Source organism: Pelodiscus sinensis, chromosome 18 (genome assembly GCF_049634645.1).
Source record: "Pelodiscus sinensis isolate JC-2024 chromosome 18, ASM4963464v1, whole genome shotgun sequence".
Lineage (NCBI taxonomy): Eukaryota > Metazoa > Chordata > Testudines > Trionychidae > Pelodiscus > Pelodiscus sinensis.
The window spans coordinates 6,803,727-6,820,902 of NC_134728.1; the positions used below are offsets into that span (position 1 = coordinate 6,803,727).

General features: G+C 44.6%; 2 long non-coding RNA genes across 2 annotated transcripts in view; one reads left to right on the plus strand and one right to left on the minus strand.

Annotated features, from left to right (window-relative positions):
* The window catches only part of LOC142818785 (uncharacterized), a 312,000-nt gene that overhangs the window by 51,063 nt on the left and 243,761 nt on the right, over positions 1 to 17,176 (plus strand). The window lies entirely within an intron of this gene.
* On the minus strand, positions 8,020 to 13,148 carry LOC142818784 (uncharacterized). Its single transcript, XR_012896420.1, has 2 exons — positions 13,001 to 13,148; positions 8,020 to 8,278 (listed from the first exon to the last, which is right to left on the minus strand). It is a non-coding gene; the product is annotated as an uncharacterized LOC142818784 (long non-coding RNA).

Here is a 17,176-nt window from a genome sequence, read left to right on the forward strand (position 1 = left end):
ATTATCCTTCCTCTTTACACTGTAAGAAATGTCAAGTCATTAGCACAGCATGGGCTATTTACACTTCTTTCCAAGTGAGGAAATTTCAGATTAATTCAAGGTTTTATCACAATCCAAATTTAAATAGGAAATAGGGTATCTATCTCCCTACCTCCTCATCTATTTATTTGAGAAGAACCTTGGAAGTGGTGGCGAAGGCTATATTTTGATAACAGGTATGAAATGAACATGTCTACACAGGTGTTTTCAATGGTTGAGAATTGTGAAGTTCTTTTGGGAGGATAATAAATAGTGTGCAAATCCTCTTAAATAGTCATGTCGACACCAGAGCTTAGTGGCTCTAGCCACAATCTTTACTTTTTGAACTCCATGGGTTTTAGAGCCCTAAGAATTCGTCCACCCACTGTTTTTGAACATTACAGCTCTGGTGTGATTTATTTGTGCCTCTTGTCAGAATCTGTCCCTGCAACTGTAAAGAACCTGATCAGTAGAGAAACCTGAATTTCCTTTTTTTTTAAAAGAAAAAAGGTTTGCATAAGGACAGGAAGCTGCCATAGTGTAAAATGAATGATTAATAAGGAGAAGAAAAACGCAGTTCAACAGGGTAAATGCTCAGTAACAGCTCATTTAATCATTGGCAGATTAGCTGCAAATGCAAAGTGTCGACCGCAGTGTTGTGTTAACGTATAGTACAGCATTTTAAATATTTCTGTAATGACTGCATAGCCTTTCATTGTGCATTTATTTTAAAATGCAGCTGTGAAAGGTTTGGGCTTTGTAGTTACCCTCCACAAGAAAAGATGTGCTGTGACAGCCTAGCAAATGCTGGAGGGAGGGAATTGTTTCTACGGAGAATCAGATTTTGTAAGATGCTGCTGGAGGAGCCTTGCCAGTCACGGACGAGTCTCTGTCATGACTTCATTCATGGGCCAGCATTGTTGCTGTCCTTATGCTATTGTACATATGAGGCGCGGGTAGGTTGTTCTATGTGCATTCACTCATTCCAATTGAAAGCTCTGTACAGATTAGCATCAATGTCTTTTGGTCATAATAGAGCTGATTTGTGTAACTTTTTTTCTGCTAAATCATCCATGAGAAAGTTGTAATTTTATGTATTTATTACTAGAAGATTTATCCAGCGTTGCTCGGGTCCTTCCCTTAAATCATTTTTGTTTTATTGGAAAATAAAATGAAAATGTATGTGCTTCATTTAAATCATTGCTCTGGGATGGGACTGGGGAAGAGGGGTTCAGTATGCAGTCTGCCCAGGGAGGGAGGACAACTCCAGCCCCCTCTCACCGCATCAGCTTGGGGCCAGGTAAGATGCACCTCTCCATGGTCGTTGCAGTTCCAGTGGTCACAGGCAGGGGAGGGGGTCATGTTCCCTGGCTGGGGAGGGTCCAGGTTTGTCTGTCCCCTCCACTACCCAACCAGAGTGAGCAATGCAGGAAAAAGGTGCATTTTCTCCTTGTTCCCATACGAATCTGGGAGGGGAAGCTTCGGCCCCACCCACCCTCCCTAAAGGGTGCTGGGTGTAGGTGTGTGAGAGAGAGACTCAGGGCTGGGGCAGACATGGATAGGCGTGAGGGGGGGCTTGCCCCCAGGTAGCCCCTTTCACATGCTTGGTGATTCTCTCTCTTTTCTGTATGGTTTTATGAGAAGCAATCCCATTTCAGGCACATCCCATTGTCTGAGGGGCTGGAGGGGGGTTATACAGTGACCAGGGATCAAGCTGTAGATCAGGTAGGAAACAACCCCCTCAGTGCCATGTGTCCTTGACTCCCCTCACTAAGTCATTTTCCAGCATCTACTCTCCTCCCTCTCCTATCTTTGACACCCCAACTTTCTCCTCTGCCCCTGACTTGTCCTTGTTTTTTATGCATATCCCTTCTGCCCTCTTCCCCCTTGCTCTTCCAAACTCATTTTCTCACATGTTTGCAGATAAAAGGGGTTGGGTTTACCAGTCAAGTGCATCAATGGGTTTTATTAGCAAATATACATCCCAATATTCCCTCTTTTATCCCATCCCCACAATCATCCAGATTTACTGGCAATAAAGTTATCCCATGCATTTTAATTCTGCGGATCAAATGTTGTCCTGCTGAAGAGAGATGAACAAGGTAGTATATATAGGGATGTTGATCCTTTTTTGTTTTAAGTTTATTTCAATTAACATTTTGTAAACTACAAGCTACACCGTCTCTGCTTAGAGTCACCTTCACAGGGGTCCTGTCTACACCAAAGAGAAGATGAACCCTCTGCAGGTCAACCTTCTAGGGTTTGATTTAGTGGGTCTAGTGTAGACCCCCAAATTGAATGCTGAGGACAGCTCCCACCGGTGTCCAGTACTCCTCATTCTGCAAGGAGTAAGGGAAGCCAATGGGAGCATGTGCTCCTGTTGGCCTTATGCAGTGTAGATGCTCCAGCGGCTTGGCTTAAGGTAAGCTGAATCCACTTATACTGTTTGCGTGGCTGGATGGTGTACCTTAAGCTGACCTGTCTGGTCTAATGTAGACCAGGCCTGAGTGTCAACAATGGAAGCGAGCTAAGTGGTTAAGGTGGCGAGGAGTCCTGTGGCACCTTATAGACTAACTGAAGTGTTGGATCATAAGCTTTTGTGGGCAAAGACCCACTTCGTGCATCTGACGAAGTGGGTCTTTGCCCACGAAAGCTTATGCTCCAACACTTCAGTTAGTCTATAAGGTGCCACAGGACTCCTCACTGCTTTTGCAGATTCAGACTAACACGGCTATCCCTCTGAAAAGTAAAGCAGACTCAAAATTATCTCTAGTAATTTTATGGAGCACACTCACTGCTAACACCTTAGAACTAGAGTTGATGGGGAACTTTCCAATGGAAAAAACTCATTTGATTGAACTGAAACTTATCACAGAAACGCATCCACTTCGAGAAAAGTTTCATCCAAGGTGGAAAAACAGAGAGAGTAAGAGATAGATCCCCCTTGCCCAGAGTAGCCAAGAGACAGTCTACTCTAAAGCACACATCTGTGTTTTGAAAACTTAAGTTCAAGTCTCCTACATCCCAGGTGAGTTTCCTAACCACTGCGCTATAGAATCCCCACCTGTCTTTCTCCCTCAGCCCAATGAATATTTAATTATTTAGACAAATGGAAAAGCTTCAACAGGAGAGACTGAGGCTAAGAAATGGCATTGAAACCTATACTTGGATCCTATAACTTCCTCAGTCCTTAAAAAAGAATACAGAATATGATGAACTCCTAAAGGTGTTGTGAAGGCAAAGAGGAACACATGAGAGAAACAAAGTGGATAGCAGATAGCCTTAAGCAAACCTAGAAGTTCAGTAGGTTTTAGCACTTGCTACAGAGAACTGTATAGTGGTTGGGTGGGATTTTCAAAAGCACTAAGTGATTTAAGACTACAAGTCTCACGCTTAATTTATAGAATTGAAGAAAGGGTCTGGGGCCATTTTGTGTCAGTCTTCCTTATGTTGAGGAGGGCTTCACTGCATAAGTAATTCTATTGAAATCAATGGAGCTTCTCACTGAGTAAAATGCTTTCCAAAAGATAGATCTTCTATGTCAGATGGGTTAATTTCAAGTCTCAAATAAAAGTTTGAATTGCCTTTAAGACCCATTATTTGCCTTTTTAAACAAATCTGAAATGGAAGATCTGAGATAGGGTACTTTGGTTAGACAAAGTTCTAGTCCTGTGGTTTTCAACCTTTTTTCATTCATGGACTCCTGAAATGTTTGGAATGAAGGTGCAGACCCCTTTAGAAATCTTAGATAGAGAGTGCATCCCCTCACAGGTCCTTGGAACATGGACTGAAAACTACTCTTCTGTGGTATGACCGTTGCATACTTTTAGACTTAGTCTGCAGCCCCTCAGGGGGTCTGAAAACCCAGGTTGAAAACCGCTGCTCTAGTCTGTTGAGAAATGCTAAGGATCTGGAAGCTCACAGCATGTCTGAATATTTATAAAACAGTAGATTATGAAGAAAACCGTGGAATTTGGAGTCATCCACCAGAAGTAGTAAGGACGAGGGCTCCTTTCCTGCTGGTCACTCCAAAATAAAAAGAGTAACACTATTATGCTATTAGAAAAACGTTGTGAGAAAAAATGTTCTGATGAAATCGCATAGGAATTATGATGGTGACTGTGGCACCAACGGAATTTATGATCTGTTTTTAGGATTTGATATAATCTGTTTTTCTAGGTTGATGATGAAACTAGTTGAGGTTGGTGTCGTTTTTCAGCCTGTGCTGTGTGGCCCACCAGAATCCACAGATGAAAGGTTGCCTAAAGTTTGTTTAACTTCATTGAACGGGCTCATTGGAAAGAGCTGTCCCTCTCAAGAAATATTTTTATATTTCTCTCACTCCCCCGGTGGTTCTACAAGAAAAGCACTGGCAAACTGGCATCCAGAGTCAAAGTAGGAAATATATGGGGCTCTCCAAAGGAGATTTCTTAGATCATTCCTTTGAGATAGAACAGAAGTATAGATTCAAGACATTCTTAACCACCCAGATTGAGTCTCGAGAAGATCTTCAGCAGAGGAGGACTTCTGCCTCCTCTAAGGTGATGTCTGGGTTCTGTCAGTGATGGCAGTGACAGAACTACTGAACATCTGATTCTCAATAAGTGCAAAAATGACATGGAGTAGTGGAGTCATGATTCATTGTCTTTGTTGGTTTCAAAGGTTTTTCCTAGTAGTTCCCTGTGCTCCTGTTATCTGAATGTGAACTTGGCCATGCATTCTCATTTAACCTTTACACCAGGTGTTGTGTTATCATACTAATAAAAGAACATTGCTATTTGCAACCTTATGGTAAACAACTTTGATCATGTTAAATTTGACATTAGCACAAGCTTTCTGAATTAAAAAAATATATAAAATATTGTTTTTTTGTATTGATATACAAGATTAAGAGAATGGTGTGCTATGATTGGCTAGCATTCTGTGTATCACTCAAGTAAGCTGCTATTTTATATTTATGCATCTGATTCCTTTGGATGTTGCAAATCTGTAAAACCTAGATTTCTTCTGTTATTCAGCTTATATGTTTTCCAGTCTTATTATTATTTTTTTAAGTCCTTACTCTTTTTTCAGAGCTTGTAATGTAATTAATATATACAGTAGTTAGCATCAAAAGCTTATTTCCATTGCTAATAAAATCAGGAGGCATAGAATTCAGACCTGGCTTCCTGCTTAATACTGACTTAAAATTATCCTGAATGATGAGAAGGCAAATTCTTCTTTCACATTTGGGGACTGCTGATAGCAACTGAATTCCTAAATGGTTATTTCCACATTTGTGAGCAAGGCTGAAGACACTGACCCTTTAGTTGTAGTTCCCCTATGCCAGAGGTTATATTTTGTGCAACTGCAAAATTGAACAACATGTCAGCAACGGGCAATGCTTTTCTGAGCTAAAACTGACTAAGGGAATAGCTACACTACGGCATTATTTCGAAATAGCTTATTTCAAAATAATGCGTCTAGACACAAAATGCATTTCAAAATAGTGTTTTGCTATTTTGAAATAGTGCATCCACATTAATAAGATGCTGAATCGCATTTAAGGCCAGCCAGAACTGGTTCCGGCAGGCCATCAGGTCAGGAGTTACCTTGTGTGGCTGCTGAGACCTGTGCTTAAAGCCAGTTCTAAGGTTTCCCTGCTTGCTTGCCTACCTTGCTGAGGGACAGCAAAGCATGCTCTGGTTGCCCTCTGCGTGCTCTGGTTGCCCTCACTCAGGACTCCACAGCACTCTGCAGCATGGAACTGGAGCCGCCCCTGGGCACTCTGGTGCTTCTCCTGGACGTGTTGCTGCGAGCCTGGCAGCATGTTCTGCAGGCAGTAACAGTCTCCCTGGTGTGCCCCATTGGGGGCTTGTGCCTCATTTCTCTCACATCCTTCTACTTACTCCTCCCTAACACCCCTTCCTGCTGTACAATAAAAGACATGTGTTCGTTACAACAAAGCGTCTTTATTGAACAAAACTGAGGTGGGGGGGGGGAATGAAACTGAGGTGAGACTGGGGAAAGAAGATTGGAGAGGGGAGGAGGGAGGGTGAGAGAGGGGAGGGGGAAACCTGGGAGGAGGGAGCTGGCAAGGGGAGGCAGGGGGAGGAAGGGGCAAGGGAAGCTCAGGGCTCAGGTTTGGGGGTCTTGCCAGCCCAGCTGTCTACCAGCACCACGGGTGCAGGGGCCTCAGCATCCCTGGGGGTGTGGGGAAGGTGGGGAGGAAGAAGCGGGAGGGGGCAAAGGAGTGGGAGGAGGAGCAGTAGCTGGGGAGGCAGCAGGGGCTGGAACAGCAGCAGACAGCAAGCTCTTCCCCAAGGTCAATGACCACCTGGGGGGCATGGACCATCCTGCCCCCCAGGATGTGGTCCAAGGCATCAAAATAGGGGCAGGAGTCTGGGTCTGCCTCAGGTTGGGAGCTGCCCCCCATGGCCCTGGCATACACCTGCCACAGCTCCTTGATTTTCATGTGAACCTGCTCCTGGGTTCTCATGTGGCCTTTGGTGGCCAGGCTGGCAGCCATCCGCCTGTAGATGGTTGCGTTCCTCCATTTAGTGTGGAGATCATGGACGTTGGAGGCATCCCCTCAAAGCTGAATTAGGTCCCTGATCTCCGCACTGGACCAGGCAGGCACCCACCTTTTCTGGCCCCTGGCACACTCCTAGGAGCTGGCAGACTGGTCCTGGGGAGCAGTGGAGGGCTGGCTGGCACTGGCTGCCTGGCTCATGCTGGGGCCACTGGGTCAGGTACAGCAACTGCTGGCTCTGGGCTGGCATGCTTGGATCTGGCATAGGCACTGTGGCCATAGTCTACCTCTTTAAGGGCTCCAGGGAGGGGGCAGGAGGGAGAGGAGTTTTCTTGGCTGTGCCAAGAGTGGCCACCAGGGCACCCTGGGAAGGGCTGGAGGCCCCCTATTTCGAAATAAGCGCCTACACAGCACTTATTTCAAAATAGCAATTTCAAAATTGGTGCTATACCTCGTGGAATGAGATTTGCCAATTTCGAAATAAGTCCTCCGCTATTTTGATTTAATTTCAAAATAGCAGTTTGGCTGAGTAGATGCTGGTAAAGTTATTTCGAAATAATGGCTGTTATTTCGAAACAACTTTGCTGTGTAGACATACTCTATCCAATTAAGCAAAAAAGAGTATTAAAAAAACAAAACAAAACATGTTGGCCAAACAATCCTGGTTCCCCTTGAATTGCCAGCCTTTCACTAACATTCTTAAGGAACTTGATTGTTGTTTGGGTATATGGTGTCATAGAATCTTGCCTTCAGCAAAACTTCAAATCAACATTAATTGGGCAGGGTGTAGATCAGCGGTGGGCAACCTAGGCTAGTGAGTGGGCTGCATGAATGGCCCTCCTTCATCTTAGTGGGCTGCAAGATTGTCGTAACCAAGACAGTCTTCCAGGATAGGGAGTTTAGCCCACGTGCTTACATATCTAGAATTTCTGGGGTATGCTGATTGAACCATAGCAGCGCTTTGCTTAGATGCAGAGGAAGTGCATGGCTCTCAGTGTCAATTTTGTAAGCAATCAACATGCACCACACTTCAGGTGCCCTTGCATTATTTGTGTGTCACTTTAGTAATACTGGTAGGAAAAAAAACACCTATGTGGATGAAGACCAATATAATCTGGTATCTCTGCTCATGGGCAAATGTAAACAAAATGTCTCTCAGGCCTCACATAGAACTCCAATGGGCCACATGTGGCTTGTGGGCTACAGGTTGCCCACCACAGGTGTAGAAAAATATAGTACAAAAGTCAAGTACCATTGTTCCGTCCTCGTTCTAAATTACAAGCCAACTGTGTGATACTTGTGCTGCCTGCTGTCTTTGTTAATTGACTGCTCCCTTGTTTCTCTGGCACTGGAGACCTATATCTATTCACTCTTAGCTGGTTCTTTCCAATAGGGAGCATAGTGTGGTTAATATAAAATACATAGGCTGTAAAGTAGGAGTCATAGTCAGCAAAGTGGACACAGGGATGGGTAAAGAGCACTCTTCTGCACTAGCTAAGCCAACTTTATTCTAAGGGATGGTCATCATTCTACAGTGCAGGTGGTATTTCAGCTTCTCTGGTGAGGTTCAGTTGGGCTCCTGTAGGGTCCCTGGAGAATCCTTCCTGGTCTCACAGCCTTCCTGCCACACCCTTTATCATCTGCTGTTGCCCACTTCGGGAGCTGTGGTGGCTCTTCATGCTTCTTCATGCCCTCCGAGTGAAACTGAGGATACTCGGTTGGTCTGGGCCTCTTTCTCCTCCTTTAGTTCTGCAAGTAAAGTGGTGCTGTGACTGTGGCCCATCATCTATTTCATCCTTACATCTTGTCCACCCACAAATTTTGGACATAATCAGTAGGAAAAAACCCCAATGTATTTAAATGAGTACAGTCCCCTAATGTGGATGCCCAGGGGCGGTCCGTGCATATAAGCCAACTCGGTCGTTGCCTAGGGCGCCGCGTTAAACGGGGTGCCCAATGATGATGCCACGCCATTGAGGGCTGTGGAGGCAGGGGCACTGATCGCACATTCCGCCTGGGGCGCCAGCTGCCGGCAGCCCGTCTCGGGCCCTCCCTGTGGGTGCCATTACACTGATCCCAAGATGATGCTTCTACAACGGCATCTGCAAAAAGGACAGCAGAAATTTAATGGAACCAGTTATTCCATTTATTTGGTTCAATCTACACAAGCCAGGAGTGTAGACCAGCCCTTAGAATGCTTCTGTGAACAGGCCCACTGACAGGGGTGGGGATGGGGGCAAAGAGGGCAACTGTCCCAAAGCCTGGTGATTCAAAAAGGCCTGGGGCTCCCAGCCACTGCAACCACTACTGCAGAAGTGGTGGCGGCTGAAGTCCCATGTCCTTTAAATAGCCACTGTAGCCCTGCGTGGTGCTGAAGGCTGGCTGCCCCTGGCCTTGTCCCTTCTGCCTGAGGCTCCACCCTTTTGGGAGTTTGGAGCTTCCCCCTCCCACCTTGCCCCTGCACCTGGCCAGTGTTGGCTCCCTGGCCTGTGAGAGATCATCTCCTTTGCACAATTGGAGAATCAGTGAGGTTATGTGCTTTGCCCGAGTCTACATGGCAAATCAGGGTGCCAGAGCCAGCATTAGAACCCAGCCCATTGGTCAGTTCCCCAACCCACATTTCTGCTTTCAACCTTGCACGTCAATTATATAAACCAGGCTACTGGCTGCATTCTTATTTAAACAGGCAGAGGGTAATAATTCTATCCAGTGTTATTTCTGGTTAAATTATTTTGGTCAGGGGCTGAGTAATGGTAATGGAGGAGGTTTTTGGTGCTGTTCTTCATAACCAAGCATAAATATTGAAGAAGCCAAAATAAATATTCAATATATTGGGTAGGTACTCCAAGGGGCTAAGGTCCCCAATTAAGAGAAAATGTACATTAGTGAGCAGATCTCCAGTTCCATGGTGTTCACATTAAAAGGCCAGTTTCTTTGCCTGTCAGACATTGTAAAGAAGTAACTTCATCTCCTTAAACCACCCAGTTTAAGTATTTGAACACTAAGTGGAAGTTTCTAGTGATCAAAGTAATTTTCTTAATAATGTATTCATACATAAACCTGAAAGAAATGCCATAATTGCAAAGAGGTGTCACTGGGGAGTGTGGTTATCATGGTATAATCACACCCCTGGAGAATAGGAGGGACGAGGCATAGCCTGGTGCTTAATCACACCCTGGGGGTGTGATTATCTCCTGACCATCACACCCTCATTGTGCCATGTTGCCTAAATAATTGCAGCAGAAATTGAAATGTACAAAATTTGAGAGGAAGAAACAAAAACATGAATATTTGGATGGTGGTAGTATATGTATTTTAGAAAGTTTAAAAAGTAGAGAGCAGGGTGGTGAACCATGGTGAGTTAAACCGTTTCATTGCACAGGATGAGAGAATGGGATACTGTATCTGTCCTCTGCCATCTGGTATTCCTTGCCCTGTCTCTCTCCTCTTTTTTTCTTTTTAACTACCAACTTAAATTAACGTGGTGGGGCTCAGACCGCGGCATAAGATCTGAGAGAGCATAGGAACACATAGGCTCATGGTGAAGTGGCCCATTTCCTGAAGTATGAGCTAACAGCATGGACAGAGATTGCTGCTGCCTATGGAAAAACACACAAGGGGGCTGGGAGTGGGAGCAGGAAAAGCTCTGCAAGACTTCCCTTGCTGCAAGTTTACAATGGCTCATTCTGTGCAGGGCAGTGGAGGCTGGGAGATTGCAATGGAGTTTGTCCCTCTGTTATATAGGCAAGATGTTGATATCCATCAGTGCCTGAGACTCTTTGGTGACACTGGGCTCCGTAGCCTCAGGGCTCTCTATAGCTCCTCCACCATCTCGGCACAGGTCTATTGGCCACTGCTTTTGGTGCCTCTATAGAGGGGCAGAGATGCTGCTTGCCATGGAGAAGTTCCATGAGGTTTCTATTCTCTTTTGAGCAGATACTAGTTTCTAAGCAGGGAAGGAACAATGTCATTAGCGTGTATTCATCTCTCCTTCTTCTAGTGCTCATTCAATCCCGTGCATAGATTCCAGAAACTGTGAAGACCTACGGTGGAACCATAGATGCTGTTGTAGAGATGGCCGATACCATCTCCTGTCCAGGACTGGTGATAGGAGAGTCTCCTCCTTTTGTGGATGCAATTGGGACACTACAATCTGTTTGGTTTGACTACCACAAAACAGGAAACACTTGAGTTATGTTTGTTAAGCAAGTGGGCTAGTAAAAGCAAAAGGCTAGATCCGGAAATCCTAAATCAAGTACTTCTGGCTCACACCCTCAGAGGACTCCTCACATCTAGAGTACTTCACTGATATTCAGCGACCCATTGGGACAGCATACTATCATTGATGGACCTGATTTTCCAAGAAACTCTGCTTCCATAAAGCCAGAATTTTTCAGAAGTGCTCAGGGCCCATTAGCCCAGATTTTCAAAAAGGCCCAAAGTGCTGTTTTTAGGAAATCTGCACTACAGTATTGAGCACCGTGTGCCTTGTGTATAATTTCACAAGATGCCTATGTGGTGTGGGTGGGACTTGTGGTCCAGGAGATGCACATTTTTTAGGGAATTCTCAATCTGGGCTCTAAATATATATCTGAAATTGGGCATTCTACTTCCAGAACAGCACTTGATGTATAGGTGCAAATTCAAAGGTGATTTTGGAAAAGTTGGCCGAAATGAGAAATACTGAAATTAAAGGAAGATGGTACCCACACATTTGTTAGGAGGCATAAGAGGCAGAATGTTGTATGTGCAAAAATTTAAATTTTGTTAAAAACTTTCCTGCTACTCCCCACATGTTGTCAATTTATAGAACATATACATGAGCCTCATCCTGCAGGATTCAATGGATATTTTGCTATTTATTTCATCAGGATCCGGTCAATATCTAGAACTTCTAGAACTTATTTCCAGTGATTACTAAGAGCCAGCATTTGGTTCTAATCTTCCAGAGCAAGACTACAGGGATTTCCCAGAAGAGAGTTTTCTTATTGTTCCCATGCAATCCCATATATATACATACATACATTCCTCTCTGTGGAGAAAGTATGTAGTTTCTATATGTGTTCTATCATTATATATAGTGCAAAAAGTATTTCATGCTTATAAATATAAACATAGGATTTAAATTGTTTAAATCTATCACATACTATCTAGGGCTGCAAAATAGGAGTTGTTTGGGGGGAGAATTCATTGTTTCTTTTTTTTTCTTTTTGCATTGAAAATTGGCTAACAGATAACAAATATTTAAATGTCACCTGTTTATTTTGCAATTCTTAACAATGGTTGTATCAGGCTGATGATTTTTTTTCCTTTCAAGTTGTACTACTGTGTAGCAGTATTTACAGACCAACTCTGGTTTTGTCCTTAAGGGTTCTCATAATAAGACCATCATTTTCTTCAGCACAATCACTGGCTGATTTACTGTTGTGTCCTGTCTTTGCTTTACTCTCATTTGATGGCTCTGACTGATAGAAGACTCTCTCCTTGTTAATTAAGTGTACTCAGGCAACTTATAGATGGTTGTTTTGTGTTTTCTATACCGTGTTGGAAGAGTTGTGTGTGTGTATGTGTGTGTGCATATGTGTGCCTGACTGTGATTAAGATCAGTTAACATTTATTTCAAGAATTCCTAGCCATCTATTTAATTGAACATAAAAATAGTCCAGTTTCACGGAGTCCTGAAATGTGTATTTCTAGACTGTCAAAGAAAGAAGATGTTTTCTGCAGTACTTGGTTTTATATAGTGCCTTTCATACTCATGGATTCACAAAGTGATTTACGAAGTAATGCAGTAGAAATTGAGGGCTAGATCCTCAACTGAATAAACCAGCAGAGTGGTACCGGCTCCAAGGAAGCTGTGCTGATCTACACTGATGGAAGGATTGGCCCTCTGATAGCTATGCTTCAAAATAAGGTCAGATGACTTGGCTGTGGGGCCAGGGCCACTGACAGGGAGGGACAAAAGGGGCAGCTGCCATAGGTGCTGGAACTATAGGTGTGGGAGGTGCTGCAGCACCTTCTGGTATGCAGTATTTTCCATTATATACAGGGTTTCCAGTTTGTTTCAACTGGTCTCAGCACCCCACTATAAAAATTGATCCAGTGCCCCAGCTGCTGCCACTGATATCCTATCAGCTGCAGTGGCAGCAGCCAGAGCACTGGTCTCTTTAAATTGCTGTCAGACCCTCTGGCGGTACACCCTCCGTGGACTTGGTGGCAATGAAGGGCGGGGTGGGGGAAACTAGCCAGAGCCCCACTTCTTCTGCCCAACATCCTGCTCCTTACAGGAGGCCCAGAGCTGGCTCTCCCCCTGAGCCTGGCAAGGTCTAGTGTCAGCCCTGTGTGGGGCTGTAATATTGCAATGTAGACGTTCAGGCTAGAGCCTGGGCTTTGAGACCTTGCTAGCAGAGCGTATCTTGGGGCCTGCGCTTTTGCCCAAGCCTAAATGTCTATGCTGTTATTTTTACTCACCCAGCCTGGGGAGCTGATAGAATTGCCAGGCCTATGGGCTAGAGAGGGGCCTCTACACTTCCAGAAGAGGTGGAACCTTGGGTGGAAGGGGTGGAGCTGAGACTAGCCTCCCCTGCCAGCCCTTGAGTGCCACCCAGGGCTCTGGTTGGTTTAAAGGGCTAGAACAGTGTTTCTTAAACTGTGTTCCATGGCACACCAGTGTGCCACGAGGCAGTTGGAGGTGTGATGCGGAGAACAACGGAATTCAAAATGGCCACCCTTAAAAGGGCAGGTGACTTTTTTTTTCTTCTCAATAACTTCCCCCCGACCTTTTTTCCCCACAACCTTTTTTGTTGTTGTTCAACAAAAATCATTGGTGTTCCCCTTAAAAAAAATATTGTTTGGTGTTCCACGCTCTTAAAAAGTTTAAGAAACACTGGGCTAAAAGGTCCGGCCCTGCACCAGTAGTGGCCGGGAGCCCCAGGGCCTTTTGAATCACTGGGCCCCAGGGCAGTAGCCCCTTTTTCTGTCCTCCATGTTGGTAGGCCTGAGAGTCAGTACCTAGGTTTTTTGTCACACTATAGACATATCCTGGGAGAATAGCAATTGTAAGAAAATGAAGCTGTCATTACATATCTCAGCAGTTCCTCAGTACACACGTAGCTTTGGACAGGAGACCCTCTTTTACTGAGAAAGACAATATTGGCCATGTGTGTTTTCCCTTGCTCTTTTGGAAGCATGGGTTACCTTCCTTTCATTCTAGCTGTGCCAATCTAGAGTAGGGAAAAGAAGGCTTTAGTTCAGAAAGAAGGATTTAGGGCATGTCCCAAAGTCCATCCTGACAGGAAAGATGGTCCAGTGATTAGAGCGAATGATGTGTCACTGGAGAGGAGGGTTCAATTCCCTTTTCCACAGTGCTTAATTTGTGCCTCTAGGCCTGGCAAATACTGGCACCGGCACCTAGGGGTCTGGCAGTTCCTAGCCCTAGCACTTCTGGGCCTGGCAGATACTAGTGCCGGCACCTCTAGGCCCGGCAATACTAGCCCTGGCACCTCAGCATCTGGTAGTTCCTAGCCAGAGCACCTCTGGGCTTCCTGCATCAGCTATGAATGTAAAAGCATTGCTTGATCTCCAGCACCTCTTTCATTAAAAATTAAGCTCTGCCAGGGCTGCTCTTAGGGGGATGCAGGACCTGGGACAACTCTGCCCCAGGTCTCTCCCTGCCTCTCCTCATCCCCACTCCATCCCCATTGCACTCTTTCCCCCTAATGATGTTACCCAGGGGATTATCAGGTGGAGAGGGGGAAGGGCCTGGCACTTGAAGCAGGTGTTGCCCCCCCCATCACCAGAGTTGTGGAAAGCAGTAACCTGGTCCCAGCTGACTTCGCTTTCCCGATCCCAACCTCTAAATGTGTTGCTCAGGGGAGCAGAGTAGGCTGGGTCTGGTTTGCACTTCTTCCTGCTCCCACACTGAAGTGGAGTAACCTGGTGTGGAGATGGAAAAGCAGAGCAGGCTAGGGGTGGGTTGCTCCACTTCCCAGGGCTCCTGCCACTGCTGGTGAGTGTGGGGGAAAGCCTGATCCTTGCTGCTGGCTTCAGGCCCCCCTCAGTATTCCCCCAGGCCATGCTGGGTCCCACAGGGCCTCCCAAAACCTGGAGACCAGGGTGCCTGTGCCAAACAGTCCTATGTATAGGTTGGCTCTGAGCTCCATTTCACAACTGTTTGTTTGTTCATGAGTGCTGAACCTACGGGCACTGGGGGTTCTTCAATACAGGGTTTACACATGATTCAATAGCTTGCAGCACCCATACTATGCAAATTGTTCCAGCACCCTGAGTCTGTTAGTCACTTGGTGCCTCAGTTTCTCATCTGTAATGTGAGGTTAATAGCCCTTTTCCTATATCAGAGGAGTGTTGTGAAGATGAATACAATTGAAATCTTGATATTCTCTTGGGGGCAGTCAATTGAGAGTCTTTACATTGCTCTCAGGGTCTTTAATGAATATTGGATCAGATCTTGTGTGAGTGGAGAGTGCATATCTTTATTATTCCGTAGAGCTAATGTTCTATGTAAGCACATAGAGGATGCTTTATCTTTTATGAGGAATAATTATTTTAAAATCAATCTATAGAAAACCATCAGAAAAAAAATCACAACAATTAGTTATAATTTATTATTAGTTTGGAGCCTGACTGCTTATTGCCATTCCCCCTGATTAGATCTTTTAAAATATATTTTTAAGTCTCAAATGCTCCCCAGGTGTAATTAGCATGCTTTGTGTTTTACAGAATTAAAGCCATTATCATGAATTTTAAAATTATTTTAAACTCAGTTGTTTTTAAGAATGTGTTGGGAAAATGAAATGGATAAATTTTTCTTTACACACAAATTTTCATACACTTTCACACACACTATGAATTGTGAATTCGCTGGCTGGTCATTGTTAGAAAAACAAGCCTTTGGTTTGGAAATATAACACACAAGAAAGTTTATATGGGCCTGGTAAGCACACAGTGGAAAAAGGTATGGGAGAGAGAGTCAAAATATTAGGATTACCATTTCTGACAGTGTCTCTTTAAGATATCCTTGTACTCTCCTGCAATGTTTAAGTTGCTAAGGAAACTATGCATTTTTTAAAGCACAGCAAAGTAAATAGGTACATGACCTATATAAATTCTCAGCACATAAATTACTACAGCCCTCGGGCTACCGTAACTTATGCAACCTCTTGTTTCCAAATGACATTAACTTCTCTGCATATCAAATACATCAGAATTTGTTCCATACGGTTTTAGCTGATGGTTTTAAGTATCTCATAGTGCAAAACACACTCTAGAAAATAATTTGAGACCCATGTTCTCCTGTGTTCCTTGGCACAAAGGGGAGTAAACATGCCGTAATGGTCTATAATGGGCCCATATGGAGAGGAAGAGTGGCTAGGTTATCTATGCCCCTGTAACTACATAGCTAGTGAAAGCTCTTCCATCCTAATTCCACATGTAAGGACCCTGGTGTGAATTAGAAAGGATGTCAGGTTGCCAGGGAGGAGTGTGGGGAAAGATGCTCTGCACAGTTTGCTCTCACTGGGAAATCTAAGACTGATGCAGCTTTTACTGTGTAAGTGGGTTACCCTAGCTATGCTGAGTATATAGCTCCAGAATCTAGGAGTTGTCCGGCACAAAGGATGTGTTCTGTCAGCCTATGGAGCTGGGAGCACAAGTGGCCAAGTTACCTTAGTAAAAATAGTTTGGGTTCACTGGCCTTCCCTCAGCAGCAAAATGGCAGTTCTGTTGTATCACACTGTGGGCTCCTACCCAGCAAGTCCTTGCTCTTGTTTTTTGTTCTATCATCTTTAGTGATGCTACTCCTTCAACATCCCAACATGCACCATTGCTGGAGGGGACCCTGCAGCTCCGTTGACATTAGTTTTTGCATGTACTATGCCGAACATTTGGGTGCTACCATTTTGTAATTGATATTGTGCTTGTTGTAGAGCAATACATTTCAGAACTATGTGAGTGCTCATCTCTGAAGCCTTGTATATGCTTGACAATATCTAGAATTCAATTCTTTGGGGAGGGTGTTAGCACCCACCGAGAAAAGTAGAGCTGGTTTTGCCAGTTCTACTAGTTCATTCCCAGCAGTGCTATCTGTTGGAGTGTCTACTTCTTAGAAAGAAATAGAAAAACGAGGCATGTCACCCCTGTGAATATGAAAATACCCACTTTGCCAATGGATTGAGAGGGATCTCTGTGTTCCCATATATACAATCATTTTGGCAAAGGGAGGCAATTTTTAATTATCCTTAGTATTCTTAGGGCTTAAGATGTGGATGTGGATCCAGCTGATCTGATTTGAACTCTGCAAAGTAGAGGAAATTTGGGTTAAGGGAGTTGTGACGAATGCTGTGCTGGAGAGAGAATTCTTCCTTCCTATTTCCCTTTTGTTTGTTGGGTCCTTTTCTCTCTTCCTCCCCAAAGCAGCAAGAGGAAACAAATATATTTTTGATCACTCTCGCCGGGAGGGAAAGGAAAGCCTAGCAATCAAAATCAGCAGGGCTTATTCAGAAACAAGGCAGATCTACCTGGAACTCCATTCCATGTGCTCAGCAAGAGAGATTGTGGACTGCTAAAAACTTGGCAGTCTGGGGGCTTTGCTTTTTTTGAGGACACCACCACTAGTGAATCCAATGGAAC